Source organism: Corvus hawaiiensis, chromosome 2 (assembly GCF_020740725.1).
Source record: "Corvus hawaiiensis isolate bCorHaw1 chromosome 2, bCorHaw1.pri.cur, whole genome shotgun sequence".
Lineage (NCBI taxonomy): Eukaryota > Metazoa > Chordata > Aves > Passeriformes > Corvidae > Corvus > Corvus hawaiiensis.
The window spans coordinates 90,061,539-90,085,876 of NC_063214.1; the positions used below are offsets into that span (position 1 = coordinate 90,061,539).

The 24,338-nt window shown below is 38.8% G+C and overlaps 1 long non-coding RNA gene across 1 annotated transcript; it reads right to left on the reverse strand.

Moving 5' to 3' along the window:
• Positions 1–428: 428 nt before the first annotated feature.
• LOC125321777 lies at positions 429–24,096 on the reverse strand. The gene is made up of 4 exons (XR_007201686.1): positions 24,020–24,096; positions 3,703–3,766; positions 3,095–3,238; positions 429–2,619 (listed from the first exon to the last, which is right to left on the reverse strand). It is a non-coding gene; the product is annotated as an uncharacterized LOC125321777 (long non-coding RNA).
• Positions 24,097–24,338: the final 242 nt, after the last annotated feature.

Consider the following 24,338-nt stretch of genomic DNA (forward strand, 5'->3'; position numbering starts at 1 on the left):
TAGATAATCTTTAAGGTACCTTCCAAAGCAAATCATTCTGTGATTCTGTGAATATTCTGTCATGTACGATAAGACCTCTGGTACCTGGTTTTAAACACCCTCATTTCCCCCTTCTGACTTCTGTCTGATCAGATCTGTTAGCTAAGCACCTCATAATGTTCTGTGAGTAAATTTTATGTATGTAAAGAATTACTGATTTCCCAGACACCTACTGACTTAGACAGCTGGCCTCTATCAACTATACTGTGTAGCTGTGTGATCAGTGTCATTGTGATGAAAGTTGTAGCGTGACATGAAATGTCTCATGATGTGCACATAAACCAGATTGGAAAGTGCATGAATTTTAACAGCATTAATAAAATGGGACAAAATGATTTGCTATTGACTCTTTTATTGATCATTTCTGCTCCGGTGATTTAGCTATAGAGTGCACTAGAACCTAATTATTTTCTTGTAGCACTTATAATGCTAATGACACATGGACTGCTTGCAAGCAAATTGGTTTTACACACTGAAATGATAGCACAGTCGACAGGCACCAGTCCATTTAACTACCAGTCCCACAGAACATCACATTAACTTCAGTAAAAGTTCATGTACATGCCTTTTTTTTCCCCCCTATAAGCTGTTTTATGCTAAGACAATAATCTTGAAGTGTGAGAAATATGCTGGCGACTGTCACACTGAGTACTGGTGAATTTTAAGCTGCCTCACTTTGATTTTTGTTTTCATAGTCCTGCTTTTTCTGTTTCATATCCTTAAAAGATACATGCTTATGCAAGGCTTCCTAGAAAAATACTCTTAGGGAAAAAACCAAACTTAAACGCACCTGAACTAAACAGTAATATTTTTGTAATTTAACTAAAAATTAGAAAGGCAAAATGGCATATGCTTTTCTGGGTTACCTATGTCTGTCTTCTAGTGATTGCCTCCCTGCTTGGACATCTCTTGTGTTTTAAAGAGCACTTAAAAAGCCCAGCTGGCTGGTTCTCAATATTGCTGTAGTGTTTGCTGTAACTACTTGTCAAAACTGAGAAAGACATTGTAATGCAGGTATACAATAGTGGGACCATCCAAGGCAAGGATCTTGTGGTTATACTGCCTTTTCATAGGATTGAGGAATAAAAATGAAGAAATTTCAGCAAAACCAAGAAAGTATTTTTTTTCCCCCCAATGGATCTGTTAATTTCAGTTGCAAAATATGAGATTCCTTAAAGGAATATATTAAAGTCCTTATCATGAGAAAATGCTTCACATCACCTTTCAGAAAACAGGATGTCGCTGAGATTTCTGAATCTGGATTAAAAATTCCCACAATCAACACCTGCTCAGAGAAGTCTGTTCCAGATAGAAGCTAACAGAAAGGTTGTCTTCACTATTTTTTTATCTCCTAGACAGAAGAAATAGATTTTGTGCATAGACTTAGCATGTCTAGTCTGCTGTGGCAGGGGGAGTGTTAATAGTGCAACCAAATCCAAAAAACAAAGTCAATGAACTAAAAAAAAAACCCCTGACATTAACTGCACAATAGCAAAAAAATTGCTTTGGGCCTTTGGGGCTGAAAAGTGGTTGACCTTAATCATTCAGCCAAGAAATATAGAAAGGGAAGGCATAACATAGATTTAAAGAAAATAAAAATATCAGTGGGTAATTTAGGATCATCTGGGCCATGTTAAGATCCTCAAACCATCTGCAACACCTTGTGCAGTCTTCTTCTATATACAAAGAAGGTTCCAAAATATTACATAATTATAGAAATATTTCAATTGTCTCTTGCTTAGAGGAAACAAAAAAAAATTTACTGTTGGCAATAAGAAGGGGTGGCAGGTAGATCTCATGCCAGAGTGACATAACTCAAATATTTTTACTATCCTCAAGCATCACAGTGTCAAAACAGCAAAATCATGTTATTCTACTCCAAGAGCCAATTGAGTGCTACAACTTCCTGAGAATATGCCAGTCATAGGTTGCTCACTCCTCGTTTTGTCTCACAAAGTTTCTATTATTAACTGTGTGGCACATCATGCTTTGAATCAGCCTTTTCAGATAATGCAGCTGTTTACTATGGCAAGGTATATGGTGCTATGAATACCATACCTTTGTCACCTCCATAAAGCAGCCCTGTCACAGGGAAGCAGGTCACAAGGGAACTGTGCATCTCTGGGCGTTTCACAGGACAAATGAATGGAGTGGACTTACTGTTTTGTCTCTCTTGATGTATGTACACTGAGGAAGTTTCTGTTTGGGTCTGTGTTTTGGCACAAGGCTTTCATACTGGAGGAAGGAGAGGGACCTTATACTGCTTCTTTAAGCTGTAGTAGAAGCATATAAAAGCTATTAAGAGGCAAAGGAAGCTGAAGTGTTAGAGAGTGCGAACTCTGATTTAGGTAGATTCCTTAATTAGAAAAAATATGTATTTTATGTTGATAGGGAGTTTTTGCCTCATTTCCCATTAAAAAATGTTGTATTATGGGAAGTGCTTTTCTGCCTGATTCGTTAGCTCCAGAAGTTGTTGAAATACTATTTAAGGTTGTGTTTAATGTTTTAAACAGAACAGGAAAAAATTCTTCAGACCAATCTGCATCAGAACACCAGTGCATGCCTCTGAGGTATTTCCAGCTGTGAAAGACAAAATATATTACTATAATATTCATCTTTGGAAAATATAGAATTCCTTTGTTACCCATTTAAATTTAGGTTATGCTGCAGATATTCATAATGAACCACTTCTCCCCATTCACAGGACAGTTAGCACCTTCTAAGACTATTAGAAGTTAAAGAGCAGATGCCTCCTTTATACATCCCTGTACAGCTGATTTATATTAAACAATTAAGGGACAATTTTATGCAGCTTACAGCATCTGTTTTGTTGGTGAAAGAATAAATATTGCAATCAAAATTTCAGACTGATGCTTTTTCCCAAGAAGACATTAATTTCCACCACTAAGGATCTGCATTGCAAAACAGCCTCAAGCTTTGTTTGACTGGCAACTTCAGCGGCTTGATCAAGAGCAAGGGGACGTGAAAAATCTTGTGGGGTGAAAGAATTATTCTTGGGGGTTTTGAATTTGTTGACACTTGAAGGCAAACTTACCTGCAGGAAAGACCCGTTCTTTTCAGGATTTTGTGCTCAGCTTAAACATCCCAGTGTTACTGAGCTGGGGACATCAGCAGCAGTGCAGTAGCCATTGTGCAATAAAGCAGACTTCCTTTCCATTTGGTTCAGTGTTGGGTAGCACTGGGAATGAGAAGAATTGCATGAATATCAGCTGGCTCCACTCGGGGCTCGCTTGGTCCCCAGCCCCACCACACTGCCTGCCTGGCAGCAGGCAGGAGCCTGCTCCTCCTGGAAACCTCACTGCTCTGTGCCCTCAGACAGGCAAATCCTCTTCTGGGAACAGCTTTTCACATTTGGCTTTTTGATGCCTAGTCCTCTTTGGAAAACCCATTATAAATAACAACAGCAACAACAATCATAAGGAATAGGAAAAAAATGCAGAGTCTGTTATTACCGCTGGTTTTATCAAGGCCTTGATTTTCTGTTGAGTCATAATTTCAGTCATAGGATGCATGCATTATTTTAAACAGTTTGTCTCTGAAGGCTCCTGCCATTATCATCACAATTTTGGGGAGCTCTCTATTCCAAGCCTTTTTGGACTAGATGAGCTGTCCATAGAACTCAACCTGTGGTTTCCAGTATACCTGTTACTTTTACTAAAATGTCAAGAGAGGCTTTCCTGGAAGCTTGATTGTGTTCTTTCAGCATCTGTCAAAAGAATAGACTGCTATCAGTTTAGATTGTTATCACTAAAGTTGAACATGTTGTGAAAATGTACCACTTCAATATTATGCGCTTAGACGGTGAATTTCAGCAAATAATATGCCTCTTGTGGATGTTCCAGGCAAGCAGAATTTATTAAAACTTGGAACGGGGGATTTCTGGTGAACAGGTGCAACAGGAGAAGATGTATCTTTCACTGCCTTTCAAGCATCTTTAGTAGCATTTCTATTTTGGGAAGTAAAAAATTTACTGGGAATATACTTTTGTATTGCAGTATTAGGTGATAAATCTGATCCAAATACTGCTCATTCATTCAAAGAATGACAATAAACATTATTCATTCAAGCAGTCCACTCTAGCAAACTCTATTAAATATTTCAGATTCAACTCCACTACAGTAAAATGAAGCACAATAACTTCAACTATTTTAATTGTTCTCCCTGCTAAATAAAAACTGGGGGTTTTTGTGGGTGTGTAAACAGCAGGCTGTCAATCTTATTGCAGTTGGCAAAAGATAATTTCTGTTAGTGAATTTTTACATATTTGATGTCATGCCAGGACAGGATAGGTCATATCTCTCACAAACAGCAAAAGATAACTTTTAAGTTCAAGAAGCATATTAAGAAATATAATATGAACATTTGCAACTCACTGTGGACCAGATTTGCATAGGTGTTATGTACTGAATATACAAATTTTGCATTTGCTTTCATGTCAGTGCTTTAAAACAGAAGCAAAACATCTGATTGGAATTAATCAGTATTAGCCACAGCATAACTAAGAAGACAATTTAGAACAAACCTTGAGGGAAAAAAACCCAAATAGCTTTTCTTTTTTAATTTCCCCCTAATAATGTCAATATTACCCTTGTTGTAACACATCTTACGTTATACATGCATGATGAAGATGCTGAAAATCTTTTATCTGGTGTCAGAGATTCCAGTGGATATAGAATCAGGATTTTATCTCTGAATCAATCAAGGGAGAAATTAGCGGTGTATGGATATTCTCACTCACTATTTCCTTTCCCCACTGAATTGTTTTTTTCTTTCAAACATGTGGGGAACAATTTTATTTTTTTTCTCATAAAGGCAAGGGAGAATAAGAGAAGGTGTGAGTGACGGTCTTTGTAGTTTAGGGAAATTCTGGAGCATTGACAGTATTAATGGCTCCAAATCAGCAAGAGCTCAGTCTCACTTATAAATAGTTAAAGCCACAGCGCATCATTAGATCACCGGGTCTGATTTCTGAGTAACACAGGCACTACACTTGAGAGGCTTGAGATGGGGGCGTGTGCAAACCTCATGAAGTTCAATAAGGCCAAGTGCAAGGTCCTGCATGTGGCTGAGGACAATCCTAAGCACAAGTACAGGCTGAGCAGAGATGTGATTGAGAGCAGCCCTGAGGAGAAAGAGTTGGAGGTGTTGCTTAATGAGAAGCTCAACATGATCTGTCACTGTGCACTCGCAGCCCAGAAATCCAACTGTGTCTGGGCTGCATTAAAAGCAGCTTAGAACAACCCTGCTTGAGCAGGGAGGTTGAACCTGATAACCCACTGTGGTCCCTTCCAACCCTACCTATTCTGCAATTCCATGATTTCCCTCTGGATTGTAGAGCCGGTATTTATCTAAACAGAAGTTTCTTCAGGCCTTCAAAAGACTCTTCAAAAGATGAAGACAGTGCTACCTCTCTCTTTGAAAATTTTGTTCCATATCTTCAACTTGAAGCTTTACATATTTACATGATTTGAGTTGGGTTTTTGTATTTTTACTTCTTTCTGTTCTTGTTGCCCTGCAATGTTTCAATGCACCAAGCAAAGATTTACCCCGTCTGTGATAGGGACGAGGGAAAACCTATTGCATCTGCTTGGGCAGGGCATGGGACTAGATGATCTCCAGATCCATGTACCTTCCAAACTCAGACATCCTCGTATTCTGTGAAATACTTCCATGTGGTAGGACTGGAAAAGGTTTTATGGAGCACAAAGTGAAACTCTCTCAGCTCAGCCACAGTCACAGGGATACGCAATCTGATCTCTGAGTCTTTCTTATGACTCAGGTGAATGTTTTTGGAGAGAGTCCATTGACCATAAACTTAGAATGATGAGACAGTTACATGGTCAGATGGAGATTATTTGCCACTGTACTTGACATTCACCCTTGAGGGAAAAGCTCACCCATGGCTGCTGTTTGCTGAGCACACTGCCATGGGACAGGCAGGGGTAACACCAGTTCTGCAAATAACTCCGGGAATGTGAAGCCGAAGCCGCTTTTCATATGTTGTGTGGAAGTGAATTCTTGGCTTTTTAAATGCAACTTTTGACTGCTTGCAAGCTCACAGATTTTGGCAAATACAATACTTTCAAACTATTATTGTACTGGCCTGCAATTTCCTTTTTCCTGAATAGGAGAAGTCCAAAAGGTCAGTAGCAATATTTTTTCAATGAAAATGTACATAAGGCCAGAGCAAGGGAGAAATGAAGGAACACTGAGGGCAAAAAGGAATTAACATTTCATCTTTGGTTGAGCTGTGAAATTTCTCTCTCCTTCCAAAAAATACAAGAGAAAATCGAAATAGGCAATAACAATATAAACCAGTCTAAATTAAAATAAATCAAATTTTTGTCCTCCTCCTTTTTGCTCAATATGACATGAGAGAATTCATATTTCTGTCTTAAGAGTCACAGATGTTTATAATTCTCAGCAGGTTATTACTCACACAGTGAGCCACCAAAACCAAATGTGCAGAATATGGTGGAGGATTATTTGCTACTTATTCATAGCAGCTTGTTTTGGGAACATTGCTTACTTTGTTTCTGAGCTTATTCCTTGGACTCATTTGTCAGGAAGAATTAAAAACTGACTAAAATTTAAGTAATAAGTACAAGAAAAAAGTAGTTTTTATAGATATTAGCCTGGCATACATGGGGTTTTCCCAACCAACTGTATCCAAAATTGGTGGGCAAAGATACATTTTCTCACAGGAGAACTGGGCAGGAAAACACTATCAGAGTTACAACTCACTGGTGTTTGACCTATGGGGCGCCAGTATACTGTAGGATTCTTCCCTCTTAGCTATGTAGTAATTGTAACATAGACATCTGAGATCCTTGATACCCAGTGGAGTGAAATCGGCACACTCAGAGGCACAAATGTCCAGAGCAGTTATGGAGACACACACTTGAGTTCAAAGGTTCATCCCTGAGCGCTATAAGCTTTCCTCCCTGTCTTGTGTGGGAACTTAAGGTGACCAGATCAGACACCTCCAGAGATTCTCAGCCAAAATAGTGTCATTCCTATTTTCTTTCAGAATTTCTAGGACAGAAATTCTAGGCTAAAACTAGCATTTTCCTCCTATTATGCAGTCTGACTGGAATAATGAAATAAAGTATTTGAAAGATGACAAGATGTAATTTAATTACTAATTACACAACTGCATCTCAAGAAACTGTATGGATTCCCATGAATTTACCTACTTTAATTTTGTAAGAAAATGGATTTTTGCATAGGATGCTAATGTACTAGCTCCTGGGATGAAATTTTGTTGTTCATTTTCAATTTATTCTCATGGATCAGAAAAACTCTACAGATTGCCTTTGCAGAACTGTTATCTGACTTGTGTTGTAACATAACACAGCATAACATAACCATGTGACGTGACATAACATAACATAACATAACATAACATAAGCCAACTTTTAGTGACTTTCAGCCTATGCAGCTCATAGTTCATTTAACCTCAAATTCTGAACTCTGAGGGAAAAAAAATTAATTGCAGTTGGCAGCCCAGGTAACAGCCTACTTGAAGTGTGATAGGCTGGGACCAGAGTAACAAATCCTCTTCGAATTTGAAGTCTGGCTTGTAAGCTAAAAGATAGACTATCAAATTCTGTGGCACCTCAGGTATATAGCAGAAAGAAATAAGTGTGTTTATTAATTCAGACATATGACAAAGGTAGGAAAATTATTAAGAAAAAAAAACCTCACAAAGTATGTACATTCCAAGAGGTTTGAAGCTTCTCAGAGTACCTAAAATGGTTTCCAAGTTATCAAAAACCACCTCCACAATATATGAAAATTGTCTGCCTATTGCGATTGCCCCACTTAAAATATCTCTTTAATCAAAGAACTCTGCAAATAAGTCTAACAGAATGAGTCAAGAGAGCTGTATGATTCTTAAAATTTCTGCTGATCCCAACATCCCATATATTCTTTGTGCAGTGATCTCTCTCCGTGATGTAAATCTTTCTTGGGAGAGAGTCAAGCTGCAGATACCTGAACCATGACTCATGGACTTTGGCTCACTGGTTTAAAAGCTTTGGGGGACGGCAAAATAGATCCTGAGAACTGAAGAGCTAAACACAAAACTGCATTTGGGCCATTGCCAGTGCTTGTCATGGAGGCTTTTATTAAAAGACCAGGCCCATATATCTTACCAAAAGACAGAAAAAATCACCTTTATCCAGCTGAGCTAAGTTATTTCTAGTGGTTTTGTAAATTAAATGAGGGAAGGGAAAATGGGAACCATGAGCACATAACCAATGCTTGGGTAACTCTTCAGAATGCACACTGTTGCCAAAGTGATAAATCTGGGTAGCAAGCAGTTCAGCAGTCAGCAGCTGAGACAAAGACAGCCTGTCCTCTAATAGAAAAGCTCCACTGGATACATACACTTACTGTGCAGAAGAAAGCAGTGATTTTTAGTACTCTTAAACAAAACTTCACCAGATTTGCTTGGGCTCTCAGGTACCTGCTGTACATCAAGCCTCCCACAGATTCTGCTGCTTTCAGTTCAAAGGATTAAGAAGTTCGCAGTGGCCACTGGCTTTTCATTCTTGTCAACTCTTAAAAACTTTCCAGTTCTTTCTCTGAGTCTAGTAATGGGTCTTTTGACCCCAGTAGCTGCTTTTCCTGCTTCACCTGCACTCATCTTCTGTTCAGTTTTCACTAGCAAATACCACTTCCTTAGTTTAGTAATCTTTGTTATAGTAATTGTTCCTCGTAGCAACTATGGTTAAAAAATTACAAAACTTTCCTGAAGTGGTGACAGAAATATTAGATGGAGAACTAATGTTCATCGGTAGTGAAACCTGAGCTCTGTTTAGTGTGCTCTTCTGGGGGACAGGCAATTTCTCTGGACTCCGGGTAATGAGGAGACCCCTTGGGCTCATTTGAGCAAGGAATTCAGAACAACAGATTAATTGTTGATGTGAACTGTATTGGTCTTGCAGTAGCAGAAACAAAAGAATCTTAATTTCTTGAGAACTGACTTACTGGATGGGAAAGTAGTTCAAAAATGTGATTGGAAACTTTCTTGAAGCCCAGCACTGTAATTGCATGAAGCTTCATGCTTAAGTATTTCTACAAATAGCTTAGTGCACATGACAGTCCCATGGTTTCTATTACTGGTTATAAAGCAGAGGGCCACAGCAAGGGAAAGCTCAGAGAGGCATACATGAAACAGAAACACAATGTGTAAGAGTTGCAAGCAAGCACAGTTTTGAGATCTGACTACCCACTAGTTACACAGCTGATGGCAAACCCAAAACAGGACTTTAGCTAGGCTTCAGACCTAAGCGAACCAAGAGAGTCCAGACACCTTCCTCCAGTTCGAGCCAGTTTGTGCAAACTCAGCCTGCTGCAAAATACCTCAAGTTAATCTTCAGGAACAACTTTAACACAGGATTGTAGAATATTTCATTCCTGGCCTATCCTTTTTCAAAGTGAATTTGGATGCTACGTGTAGCATCTGACTACTGATGTGGGTGGTCCTGGGGTGCTGACTGTGCCTGTATCTGCATCATAGATGTGACCAGTAGGAAATCAACAAAGTTACTCTAGTGATTGAAAAACTTGCTGTGTCTGACTTTTCTCTCAATCACCAGTAAGCCTGGCTCTGAATTTGCAGTGAGCTCCTAAGAGTGGACTTTATTCTCTGCAAAATCCCCTTGAAATTCAGTGGTCAGTGCATCTCACATAGTTTTAATCAGCCTTTTTCTCCTTCTACAGTCAGTGGAGACATATTCAGAGGGCAATTTCTCACAAACTTAAATAAGGAGACTTCTTGCAGGCATCAGCTCGCTCCCCTGATTACAAAAAGGCTCTGAGCACTATAAAAAGAGGGCAACTAGTTCTTGGATGGCTGAAGTTAAGTATTAATATTAAATATTGTCAGTGGAGATAAGAGATAAGATAGTGCTTCATACTATGTAAATAAACACAATGACAGGATCTGCTAGAAAATTTTACAATTTCAAGGAAATGAGTGAAGTAGTGAATAATACAAATGGGTCTGTGTTGATATCAGAAAAATGGTTTGTGATTATGAAAATCCTGGGCTAGTGTCTTTCTAAGGTTATGCATTATCTTAATTACATACAACACTGAAGAGAATTTTTCTTAGGAAGTGTATACACTTAATCTCTTTGACATTCACATCAAACACATTTCAATGGCCAGATGCTTGGTAATACACACTTAGGGGAGCATACAGTTCTGAAAGTACAGAAATTTAAAGCAACTACATTCTATGACACATCTTGGCTTTGCAATTTTTGCACAAGAGGAGAAACATCTAATCTCACCAGGATGTCCACTCATACATCCCTGTTGCCTCTCTAGCACCTCTCAGACCGCAAACATGATTTACAAACTGACTAGAAAAGCTGACCAGTGTACCGGAGATGTTTGGAAAGAATTCTTCTTTGGTATATCTAGAAATAAATTATTATTTCTTTGTTAATTTATGATAATTTACTCAGATGACTCAGACCCCTCTGTGTAGCAGAAGGGAATAGGTATTACTGGTTTTAAAAACTAAAAAATTCAGAGTTAGGCCAGAATACAATGAGAAACACAGCTGATTCCAGTATAATTAGCTACAATGAAGAGTTAATTGCTATGTTACTAAAATATTATTTCCATTATTCTATGTTTCAAAAAGGAAATGACAAAGGTACAGCACAATATTGCTGTATTTTGTAAATACAGTCAGAAATTTTAAGGTATCAAAATTGAGATGACTGTACTCAAAATTCCATTCACTGTTACAAGTGTTATTTTCAAAGGGGAATATTCATCTTACACATAACAGAAATAACAGATAGACACTTAAATTTGGAAGAAGAGAATGGCATTTTGAAAATAATAACCCAAAGTTTATAATGGATCTAGAATGCGGAACATCTATGCCTTAACCCAAAATTTGACACAGAAAATGACTATTTTTCTTAAATATAGTAAAAAGCTTCATTCTGAAAGGTGCACATGTCTTTCTTTCTCACATGTTCATATCCTTTTGAAAATAACTCTTTCTGGAGGTGAGAGATATATTTTTCATTCATAAAATCATTAATGCTAAATATAATGTTTAAGCTTTCTGTAACCTACACAAACAGATTAGGGTTTTCTCACATCAATTCTACTGTGGCCAGCATAAGGATTACCATTTGACAAAAAGAAAACAGATTAAAAACCAGCCTCTGATAAAATAATAAATCAAATACACTCTAGGAAGGAGTAAACATTGGTTGTGCTTTTGCAAGGAGGACACAAAATAGAGGAAGAAAACAGCAGAAATAAAATGCAAGTCCTAATTTTAGTACTTGACATATAGCTGTTCTGCAAGTTCTGTTTAACAAAGGGTAAGTTCACACAATCACAAGTCTTGAGTTATTACATATTTGCAACATATCATTTCTCATCTGATATGGATGTTCTGCTGGCACTGAAAATGTCATCACTTACACAAAGCAGCACAACTCAGTCATATGGAGCCCTGTGAGCAAAGCTTAAGTGCACATGGTCCTAGGAAGAACAATCAATTGTTAATTTTTTTTGTTTGTTTTCTGAGTCTACGTTTATAAAGTATCAGTCACAGTGTTGTGCTTATGTTTGTACAAAGTAACCAGGAACATATTGTGAAGGGAGATCCATCTGACCTAGTGTGTGTGTGTCCACCTAAACTACCTGTTAGGCTCTTGTTACAGGCGGTGGAGGGAAATGAATGCTTCTGAACTGCCACTCCTTTTCTTCTGAGGTAGCCATGTAAACAAGGAAGATAAATCCTGCCCCATCAGGGCCCTATTTCATACCACTGACTATAAAGAGACACGAAGGTGACTGACTTAGAAGGTGTTGTCACTGTGGACATTCTGCAATTAGCCCATCTTTGATGTCAAAACTACAGCAAGCACTAACAAATACAGGAAAAGAAACAACTCATGAACCTAGAAGGGTGTTTTGGAAACAAGATCTGTAAAAATGAAGTAATAAAGATCCACTAATAATGGTGATGACAATAGTTATTTTTATGAGCCTGGATCTTCCCAGGCATTTAAATGCTTGGGAACATCCAGGCTCATAAAAATAACTATTGTCATTGGCACTCAAGATAAAAATTGGAGCTTAAAGCAAGATCAACAGAGACTCCCCACCAAGGGTACAATGTGGAGCAGGCCTCTATCTTGAAAAGACAGTCTGAAGTATCCTCACGCTAAATGGCTGAGATGTATTTGAACTCCTGCTGTCTCTGGAGCTCAGGTACTTGACTGTGACCTTGGACAAAAGTGCTTTTGTTTGTCCTCTTGCGGTCAGACCTCTGCACCTCAGTTAAATCCTTGCCTACACCTCCCTTTGAGATGAGTTCGCTGGCCTCTTTGACATCTTGATGCCATGAGTGCTACACTTTTGCCTACTTATGTGTTTTAAGACACTGCTGGAGATGTTTGCAAGGAAGGTGAGATGCAACCATTTGTGTTCAGATGGATATACTTCACAGCAGAGAAGAATACAAAAAGAGCAAAACCCCTCACTTGACAGAGATTGTTCCTATGCTCCTTCTGCTTGTCATTGCAAACCTATTATGTTAAAAGAATAATGCAAGGAAAAGAGAGTTAAAACTGTGGGGGGGAGGGGGGAGGGAAATACAAGCTCAAACTGTAGATGTCATAACTGAGAGGGGAAAATCTGCAAATTTATGCATTAAATATTAATAGAAAATGATAAATGCCTTCTGGAAAATTAAGTGACCTTAGAGGTGAAGTCACGAGATGGCTATCTAATGGTTGCATTAGCACTGCAGTGAAATTTCATACTTTTACAGAAACATATTTTAGAGTCATGTAGCTGTTAGAAGAATATTTATTCCATATCTGTTTTACATTTATTGAATAGATTTTTTTGGTAGAACAAGCAGGAGAGCAATATGATAAGATCTAGATAAATCAGCCAGAAATATCTATATATATTAACAGCAATGGAGAAAATGCCTGTTCCTTGTATTTCATGCCTCATCTTGGGTCCTCACTTGTGAACCTCTGTACTCACACTGATCTTGCATCCAAGGTCAAATAATATTTTGACCTATGGATACATTTTTTTGGAGTGTGTCTCACAAATGCTTTTGGCAGGATTGCTCATCATGATTATGCAACTTGTCATGCCAATCTTAGGTTCCACAGGGAATGCATGAAGTCTTGGGAGCTTACTGTGAATATCTTTGCCTTCTAATCACACCTGGGAAACTGAACAGCAAGGTGTTCTCCTAACTCTGTCTTTGACTGACTGACTCAACTCAGTTTATCAGGACAGGGAAGCAGAGCTATTAGATAGAAAGCCTAAACATCACTCATTCATTGACTGTCTACTGCAGGTTTTTATGTTAAACAAGGATTTAGTGCAGTGGTTCAGTGCAGTGGTTCTGGTGAAATTTTTGCAGCAAAGAAATATCACTGTCCCTCAAAATGGGTCTGTCACAAGCACCTGTGTATGTTGCCAAAGAAGCGCTTGCAACTGTTACACTGCCTTTTTCTTCTGCCATCTTACTGAGTATATAAATGCATCCATATATACATAGATATGGCACTAGCCTGTCTTTTTAAAGACGGCAACAGTGCTATTAGTTTATACGATACACTTAAGGGTCTAATAGATATGAAATGAAACTATTACAAGTAGCTTCCAGTAGGAGAGGACTGAGCAGAATTATGATTACGTCTTTTGTTTTAGAAGGGCTTCTTTTCAATTATTTGCAGCACAGATTGGCACTTATTTACATTGCAATGACAATCCACTGTGAGCTCCTTTTTAATATATTTATTATAGCTCTGGGCTTGATTTTCTCCATTGCTGCTTTTCTAAACAGTAATTTCCAGTTTTCTATCTCTGCCAATTATTTTTTTCTCCATAAATATGCTACTTTACATTTATCTATTTTAAGTCTCATTTATTTTTATCTTCCTCTGCTGGCTTGCCAACTACTCTGCAGCACTGCTATACGCTCTTTTGGATGGACATCAGCAATTCATAGCCATTATCATTAAACAAACTCCTTGTATCTTTCACCTTTTTTATCTTCTGTTTATTTCCGTTGTATGATTTGCTTGGATTACAGTTCCTCATCACATTCATTTCGTAATGACTAAGTATTTAACTGCTGTTTCACTGCCAAGATCAACCAAGGCCAGCATTTTAATACATCTGAAAGTCACCGATAAGGGCCCTGAAACAGACATGGGATGCCAAGTTGGATTTGGATCTTTAGCTCCTCTAAGTGTAATGCTGTACAGAACTGATGTTTGATTGCTGTCCCCACTCTTTGAGAAAGATTAAATATATGACTCAAAATGAAAAAGAAAACCTTGCTTTAAAAAAGTTTCTGTGAGTTTCAAGGCAAATTTATTACTTTCTATTTATATCTCCTTATTTTGAGATTTCAGGCACAGAACTGTTGGTAAAACTGGTTTTGACCCAAAAGAAAATAATATTTGTCATTGATCTATTTAGATTTGGTTACAGGCTGATTTTCAGGCCATAGTTCAGATAGGGGAGGAATTATCATGCCTCATGTTACAGATTGTATAGAAACTGGAACAAAATCACAACCATCATGAGGTACATGACATGTTGCCAATTCAGAAACATCTTGGTCCCACATTTGTTTTTCCTATTCATTAATGCATTTATTCTAGACCTGTCAAAACATTAAATTGCTATTAAGGAAATGTCATAGATATTAAATAAGTGATTCATGACCAGACTTCTGTTTTGTGATTTTCTCTTCATTCCAGGATGTATGTACTACTATCAGATTCATGTGTTCAGCTATTACCAGTTTGGATAAATTTCAATAGGAAATAGCAAAGCAGCAAAGCAGCTTTTATTCTATATCTCAGAATCTGTCAAATTTTTCTGTCTGTTTGCAAAATTTTTTGTCTGTTTTCTTGGGTCCCAAGGAATTACTTCAACAAAGTGAACCCAAATAAAATCCAAATTTCAGGGAAAAAAAAGTGCCTGGGAACAATAAGGAAAACTCCCAGAAGTGTTTCTGGAAAGGACTGACCAAAGGATCCATGAATTGGAAACCGTATTTTGAGGAAAGTTTCATGCAGATACTGAGGAGAGGAACTCTCTTTTCCCACAGCTGCTGGAGAGCTTACATCTGTCTGTCAAACCATTATACAGGGAACAAGCTGGTGCTGAATGTGTTTCCTTATGTTTGGGCCATTGACAACCTACTGGAGAGAGTGAGAAATCCCAGTGTGCCTGAAGGAGGAAAGAGAAGACACAGGGTACCGTGATCTCTTCCGATTCCTGCCTGGGCTTGCAGCAGGCACAGAAAGCAGAATGAGCATAGGGCGACAGTGGAGTCTGAGGGAAAAAATGCAGCAGGGGTTTCTCCACCAGACAAAGCCCCTTTGCAGTTGCACACCCTCCTGCTTCTCCTCTCTGCCTCTCTGAGCAGCTCAGGTTCCTGTGGCCAGGCAAAGGGGCCATTGCAGGGCCCTAAATGGTGTCTAGAGGAGGCAGAACCCCATGGCTAATGGGCTCAGGTCTCATCATCCCCTCACCAAGGGCCTTACAAAGCAGTTACTTGGTCACTGCTCATATAGCTAAGTGGGAAAGAAATATTTGGCAACACAGGTAAACAGAAGGAAAAAAAATCTGGTGACCTGGAGCTGAAAGCGGATATATCCAGAAAGCAAGTATAAAAAACTTCAGAGGATAATTATCCACAGACTCAGATAATAACAGTTCCATTGAACTGGATAATTCATACTAAATTTAAATAAAGATTTGGATTAATCCTCCACAGAGTAATGGTCTGCTCTGATTCCATAATTTTATTTGTGAAGTCCAGGGAATAAATCTGTCCTTTCTACATTATTGTGAGTTTGGCAGGTTAAATTTTATCTGCCTTTTTTTTCTGGCCCTTAGGTACTTGGTCTCAAGGTCTTCCAGCAATTTCTTGCAATTAGACCTAGACTTTACTACCCTGTATACATAAATGCCATCAGAAAATTCTGTCACCCAGCTATGCACATATTTGAAAAGCTCATAAAACAAGTTAGAATAGAATAGTCAGTGGCACATTTTGAGGAGCTTGAACACACTTTTCCTCTCCCTGTGGAAAAAAGAGTGTGGGCATAGTTCACTCATTTAAATAAGAGTTTTTCTCCTTTCTGATAGGAATTTAATCTTTGTTTAAAGGTAGGGGAAGGTCTGTTCTGGATCAGGCTTGTCAGGGAGTTATCTCTGTTTATGATAGAACAATGGGGGACAGACCTTCCAGTCAGGACCATCATAACCCCACCACTGCTTGTGCCCTCCTTCCGAGAAGTGAGAGAGAGCGTCTTTGCCCTGCTCCCTGGCCATGACATTAGATGGGATGGAATATGTGAGATAACTTGGCTGTGCCCACACAGCTCCAGGCTCCACCCTCTCACGGCCACTGCAAAAAATTAACCCTGCCCTTGGACGAAACTAGGACACAGGGATACCATTTCTCCAAGGCTGCAGGACTTACTAGTATTTAGCTGGACTCTTGCAGGAGTCAGAGGAATTGCCCTGGACCAGAGCAGGGTCCCATTTTCCTAAGGACAGGCCTAGTCAACTTCCCCCCCATTCAAGCACATACACACAAAGACACACAGATCTGGTTCCTTCCAACCCAAAACAGTCTATGATTTTATTCTTTGTTCAGTTTACAGTGAGATCTTCAGGAGAAACTGAAGGAGATTTCCCTGTAACTGGAAAATCCCTATGTTTTAAGGATAAGTCAGGCTCTGCTGAGCAATGTATTTAGCCCTGAGGAAGGCTGAGTTCTTTGCTGGCAGCAGTAAACCTGATTTATTCAGTAATAACATGTTCCAGGGTAGAAGTAGTGAATATAAGCCAATTCTTTCATATCAGGAGAAATATCATATATCCCTTATAATTTTTAATTCTAGTGGATCCCAGTACCTGAATGCAATCAGTTATGTAAGGAAAAGCTGGTAAATTTTGACAGAAATAGACATATCTCTGTTCAGAAGGAGACCGTCATTGATGAGCTTGCTTTAAGCCAAAGGAAACTAGATAGAAGAATAACACAGAACATTGCAGGGAACCTCCTACTGACGTGTCATTAAAGACCTCACTCCTTAGCCAGACAGTAATAGAGATGAAGGACTATGGAGTTCTTTTAGGATTATGTCATTATTCTAGAGCCTTTGGGGGAAAAAAGCGTTATTAGATCACGTTGCAAGAACAAAATGGGCAATATATATTTCCATTTTTTAGCCTCAGCTTGAGTAAGTAAAAATATTTGAAAACTTTCTGTACTAGCTCACTGACTCATTTTGCCACCCAACACTCACATCAGTGCTAGGGAAGTACACGTTCATATGTATGCTGGTTTTGGCTGGGGTAGAGTTAACTTTTTTCACAGTGGCTGGTATGGGGCTGTGTTTTGGATTTGTGCTGAACACAGGGTTGATAACAAAGAGATGTTTTTGTTATTGCTGAACAGAGCTTACACAGAGCCAAGGCCTTTTCTGCTTTTCTTACTGCCAGGCTGGTGAGGACGTTGGGGGTGCATGGGAGATTGGGAAGACACACAGATGGACAGGTGACCAAACTGGCCAAAGGGATATTCCATACCATACAATATCATTCCCAGTATATAAACTGGGGGGAAGAAGGAAGAAGCAGGGGGTGTTTAAAATGATGACATTTGTCTTCCCAAGTAACCATTACATGGGATGAGACCCCGCTCTCCTGAGATGGCTGAACACCTGCCTGCCCATGGGAAGCAGTGAACTAATTCCTTGTTTTGCTTTGATTCTGTATGTAGCTTTTGCTTTCCCTATTAAACTGTCTTTATCTCAACTCGTGAATTTTCTAGCTTTTACCCTTCCAATTCTCTCCCTAATCCTGCTGGTGGGGGAGTGAGCCAGCAGCTGCCTGGTACTTGGTTGCTAGCTGGGGTGAAACCATGGCAACATGCCAGACTGAAACATGAAAGAAATTAATTTCTATTTAATTTATGGCAAGAAACAAGACAAATAGTATGTGTATGACAAGTTCCCAGATCACATGATCATGCTTTCTCCAGTAGAGCTAGTTGTCCCAAATTGCTATAGTTCTGCATTTCTAGATGTAGTGGCACTCAAAACCAAAGGCAAGTATTTTAGAAAATTGGATAGAAGAGAAGCTAAGAGCAAGGACTTGAAACAATGCAACATTTACATAATGTATGCCAGAAACTTTTCCTTTATTAAAAAATGCTTTCCAGATAAATAACAGGTGCTCAAGACAGCCATTATTTTCCTCTGCAATCATCCTTTCATGTAATCTATAAAAGTATTCTCACAGGAATAATTACAAAGTATTCTGATGATACTATTAACAATCAACTGAATTGCATTTCGGAATAGTTCCTGTCAGATTGTGACCATTTAAAAAGTATTGGCAACATATGCCCAGAAGTTTGGAGAGAAAATACATCGAGTGTGCAAGGGAGGTATCAAAAAGGAAAGACTGAGCCACATAATAGACTGCTTGGTGGACAAGGAGTTGGCAGGATGCTTACATTTAAAGACTTGCAGTCAACTGTTCAATGTCCAAGTGGAGACCAGTGACAAGTGGTGCCCTCAGGGGTAGGTTTTGGGACCAGCTCTGTTTAACCTCTTTGTCAGTGACATCGGCAGTGGGACTGAGTGCACCTTCAGCAGGTTCGTTGACAGCACCAAGCTGTGTGGTGCAATCGACACACAGGAAGGGAGGGATGCCATCCAGAGAGGCAGGCTTGAGAGGTGGGCCCTTTGAGCAAGCTGCCCTAGTGGAAAATGTCCCTGCCACGGCAGGGATGTTGAAACTAGATGGTCCTTAAGGTTCTTTCCAATCCAAACCTGTCTTTGGTTCTATGACAATTAAAGATAGAGTTGCAAAGCTACATTTATGAACAAAAGGATGAACAAAATGGTAGCATTCAGGCTCATGGGGAAGTTTATAATTTTCCAAGCTTTATGAGAATAATCCTTGCAAAACCTCCTTAGAAAGAAAAAATAGGGTAGACTTTCCCAAACTACTTTTAAATTTTGGAAAAAGATAGTTTAAATGACCTTGTTTAAGGTTATCAGCAAAGATTACTTTGAGTTGCATGACAAAGCATATAATACTGGATAGTTTTGCTAACCTCTGTCATAGACTGTGAAAACATTTGACACAAGAAATTTCAAAGCTGGCAAAATCAATGTGTGGGTCTTCCTATTTCTTTTTCCTGAATCTTTTATTTTAGGAGTATTTTCATACCTGGAGACCAGTAGCAAGTAGAAGAGTGGAAGAAAGTCAGTTTTTCAAGGAAGTAGAGATGTCTTACTTTGAACCATCATTTTATAAACCCTTGAAAGAGATTTTAAAGAAAAGCAGTGTGGATACAAAGTCTAATAAGAAGTTGATTACCAAAGGTAGAGCACTTAGTCTGCTTAAATACCTTTTTATTGATAACAGATTTTTTCAAGACAGGCAATGCAATGGGCTAATTTATTTGTACTTAAATAAAGCACTTTGTCTGATGGTCATAGGAAATCCTTGATGGTAACAAAAAAAAAAAAATCCAAGGTCAGCAGAGTTGAATAAAGCAGAATTATCAGGGCAAAAGAAAGAAAAAAAAAGAAGACTAAAAAAGAGGATTCCTTAAGAATCAGACTTGAAATTGTCCCGTCTGCAGATGATAATATTTGATTTCTGGCAGGACCAGCCATCCATTTACCAGGAAGAGGAAGCCCCTGCCTTCATGGGCACAGGCTGCCAGTTCCATTAATAATCTTCCCCACCTCTTTTTGCACTCCTTTGAGATTATTTTTTTGCTAATTTTTGAATACATCATACCCATATGAACTCATAACGCCCTCTGATTGGCTGCCCATTTCCTTTGGAAGAGGAATTAATCATATGGACATACATATATCTATGTCAGAAATCTTCATATGACAATGTGAGGAGGGACAAGACAGAAGGTTGTGCCCTGATCTCTTCCTGCTCCTGCTTGGACTTGCAGCAGGTAAAGAAAGCACAATGGGCATAGAGGGACAGTGGAGTTTGAAGGAAAAAATAAAAACTTCTGTAAAAGCCTGACCTACAAACAATTTCTTAGTTTGATCTATGGTCCACAGTTAAGTTTCTTATGTGTGAGTAGTAGTGGGACAAACACAGCTTTTTCCTAGGTGTGAGTCAGAACTGTATCCCAAGCTCTTGGGGGCAGGGAAAATTAGCTTCCCAGGGTATCCCTGTGGACAGAGCCTCTGGCTCCTGTCCAGCACCACATTAAGGAAAAGGGGACATAAATGAGCCCTCCATGTCCTGAACCTGGTAGAGCCTTTGAAGGAGTCTCTGGAGGGTAGAGGAAGCAGGTTCCTCATGTGCTGGAACAGTGCTGGCAGGAAGAGTTTTGTGGTGCTGGTGGGAATACAACAGCCTGCTCTTTCAGGGATATGCTTTGGGAGAGGAGCAGGCATCTGCATGCTGCTGGCTCACATCCTGCAGGTCTGCCTCAGTGGACCCTCTCCAAAGTTCCTGAGACTCATGAGACTCATGAACGGAGGGGAGGGGGAAAACTGTAATTTCCTTCCGATTTTGGCCCATGAATATCTGTGTCTGTCTGTCGGGGGCGAATATCACAACTACCGTACACCTCTCTGTGGCCTGGGACAGTGTTCCCCCTTTCAAGGGCTTGCTCTGTCCCTGACTTGCTGGCTGATGCTTGATAGCACACACACAACGTGCCCAGTCAAACCATCCCATGCAGCCCTCTCCTTGCTTGTCATTGATAAGTCAAAAAGATTGATCTCCATTAGTTATTAAATGAAACTTAGTTATCTATGAAATTGTGTGTCAAATTAACCTGGTCATGTGAGATATTTTTACAGTCATCCCACCTTGGTACTCTAATGCATATTGAAATCCTTTAGCCAATCTAGTTTTTTTTCCCACTCTTTATACATTGCCTTGAATTGTGAGTAATAGAATTTCATACTGTCAGACCAAAAGATTGAGTGATCTTCAGTGAATTTGGAGTGGGCACTGGAAGAAAATACCCAGTCGGTGATACCCTGTAATCAGCTTCCAGCAGTATAAAGGAGAAAATACCTAATTTAAGATGGATCATGTCTGACTTCAGAGACGGATGAGGATGATGTGGTTGGTTGTAGTGTGATCATGATCAAGACTGTGTCTCCCTGTCCTGTGGCTTATTCCAGTGAAACTGTCCTCCAACACAGGTAACACTGCTATAGCTTCTTTACAATTGCTCCCCTGCTAAAATAGCCGAAGATTCTTTAGCTTTTTGACCACATTTCAGTAGGTAAGTAGTTAATTTTGATCCCTGAACCGTTAACCAGAAACTTTGCAACAGCTCTAGAGGGAATTATAGATGAAATATGAAAGGCAAAATGACTGTTCATTTTTAAACAATTTTGATACACTAAGGCTAATATTTCTCAGAACTACTTACAGTGTTACTTAAATTTACATCACAATAAAGGTTTAAAATTCAGCTTGTCTAAGAAGCTGGACTGCTATTTTATATAGGTGTTTCTTTGGTATTGATTTCCATGTTATCCAAGCACTTTAGAGGAAGAGGTGCACGTGCTGTGAGATTGTTTGAAGTGTGTCTCAAGATACTTATAGTGCATTTGTTCAGAGTGTAGGATATTTCTGTTTAAATGAATGACAGAGCGAAACCCACGCAGCTCAAGTCTGAAAATAATTTACATCTAAATAGCTGTCTACCAATCCCCCATATAAATAACTTTTTTCCTTTTTTTTTTTTTTTTTTTTTTTGAAATGAATGTTATTATGTTCACAAATTGTTTAGGCCTAAAGAAATAATACTAGATTTAACTTCTTTTTTAAGATTTCACCTTACTCTTTTTATTGCAGTCTGTGGTTAACTTGATAAAAGAAATGTGTGATGCTATCAACTTCTTTAGCACCCAGAAGTAACAAAAGCAGGATTCATCTGTGCTACTTAGAAGAGCCTTGTTACCATATTTCCTCACACTTTTTGTTGTACTGTTTCTCACAGTGCTTCTGAGTTAAGAAAATGGCATTGTTTTCATTTTGCACATGGGGGGTTAAAGCAATTTGCTAAATACACAGGTTTGCAACCTCATGGCCATAATTCCACAAGGAATTGAATAACAGAAAGGCCTAAAAGTGCGGTTCTGGAAGTACTATTCACACAGTGACTTGGGTTACAAGGCGCTTATATGATAGTGAGGAAAGGTTTTTGCATCTGAGCTGGTCTCCATGGCACATGGGCTAGTCTACAAGAAAAGCCTGAGCCTTAAACTTGGTTATCTGGGAACAAAGACCACCCTGTGAAACTGGAATGCTGCAACTGAAACCCTTTTCTGTGCCCAAATCACTAGCTTCTCTTGCTGGTCTCAGTCAAATGCACTAAATAGGCCTTTTCTGAGGCAAAGGAGATGCCACAGAATAACATGGTTCATTGCAACTTTTACTTCAGTGGACACAGGCATCCCCTATGTCCTGCATCATGTTTGTCAGTGACATGGACTCTCTGGGTACTGAACCTTGCTCTAGTTGTCTTGTTTCCATTTATATGACAGAAGAAGGTATTTCTAGGGCATTTTATTACAATGTCAATGTCTGGGGCTAGATTCAGTTGCTCATACATATGTAGCCAATGTGATTTGAGACTCCCTGGGTTATCCAGGGTTTTCTTGGGTCTCACATACATGACACAGGTCCTGCTGGAGACCTGTGCCTATCTGGAGGCAAGGTCCATATTGGTACAGGGTGGTTACATGAGAGCAAAGGATTTCTATGCTATAGCTGTGCAAAAAAGTAAAAACTTTAAAAGAGGTTTAAAAGAGGTTCTTTTTTATTTAACACTGAAGGCCCTTAAATGTCTTGATTAGATTTAGCCACCTGAAACTGAGATCAGTCCCACCCTGGGTATGAGAGGTTTATTGTATAGTTAGGTTAACAGTAACAATTTTTAAAAAATATCAGAGAATTCATTCTTCAAATGCTTCCTGCTCTGGGAATACTGAATCACATAGATGTTTTGTAAGTCAGTCTCAGTATTCACCGCTATGAAAAAAACCAAGGGTTTAAAATTAACAAAAACCTCTTGAGGCTTACTGATCAGCAATATATGTAATTATGCTGTATCATTAGCTGTGATACACTTTTAGATGTAACATGCATATTTCTTACATATATTGCCCTTTTTCTGTTCACATATTAAAACAGCAGGATTATAAAGTATGTGACTAAATGTGTAATAATTTATGCAGCATTAAAAAATCCTTACATACTTACTGATATAAGAAATACTTCAATAAATTATTTGTTCTGTGGGATTATTGATGAGGCTAGAATAATTTTTCTAGTCTTAATGCAACATTTAAAAAACACATAGTCCCAGAACTAGGATGCTACAGAAGGAAGTAAAAACAGCTTTCAATTCAGCATTTCATTTGAAAAACTGGTCCAATACTTTACAGAATAATGAAATTCCAGTATTGACTAACAAATCTGAAATAATCAAAGAGAAAGGAGAAGCACTCTCAACACTCGACACTGAAATATTCTCACTGAAATGTAAATGTGTTTTTTGAAAAATGTTCCTAAGTGCTGAAGTACATACAATTTTTGTAGGGTTTATGTGAAAAGTAACCACTGTGTGTTCAAGTATAATCTTTTCAAATGAATTCTGAAATTACTGAAGTGTTGGATTTGTATTTACTTACCATTTATAGGGCATGAACTGAAGAACAGCAGTGAAAATGCTCCATATAGCTCTAACAATCTGCTTCAAGTTTGACTTGTAGAAACCAAGCAGAAGGGTAAGAGTCCTGGGTATTTTTGTTGTCTCAGCCAACAAGCACATGATCAATGCTGCTACCTACCTGTCACCTCACAGAAACAAGTATTTACACTCACTCACCTGTGTGTATCAGGTTAATTTCATGTAGTAAGTGGACAAACAGTAAAGAGGAGAAGAGAAGAGAAGAGAAGAGAAGAGAAGAGAAGAGAAGAGAAGAGAAGAGAAGAGAAGAGAAGAGAAGAGAAGAGAAGAGAAGAGAAGAGGAGGAGGGGAGGGGAGGGGAATTCACTTGGTCCAGGAAATGCATGAAAACTATTTTCATTAATCCTTGAGGAGCACTACTTAAACAAGGAGTGTTACTGTTTTCCAAAGAAAGGGATGTAGCTCCTATTTTGTTTATTCCAGAGGACTGTCAAAATAAGTGCTATAGTCTTCTCGC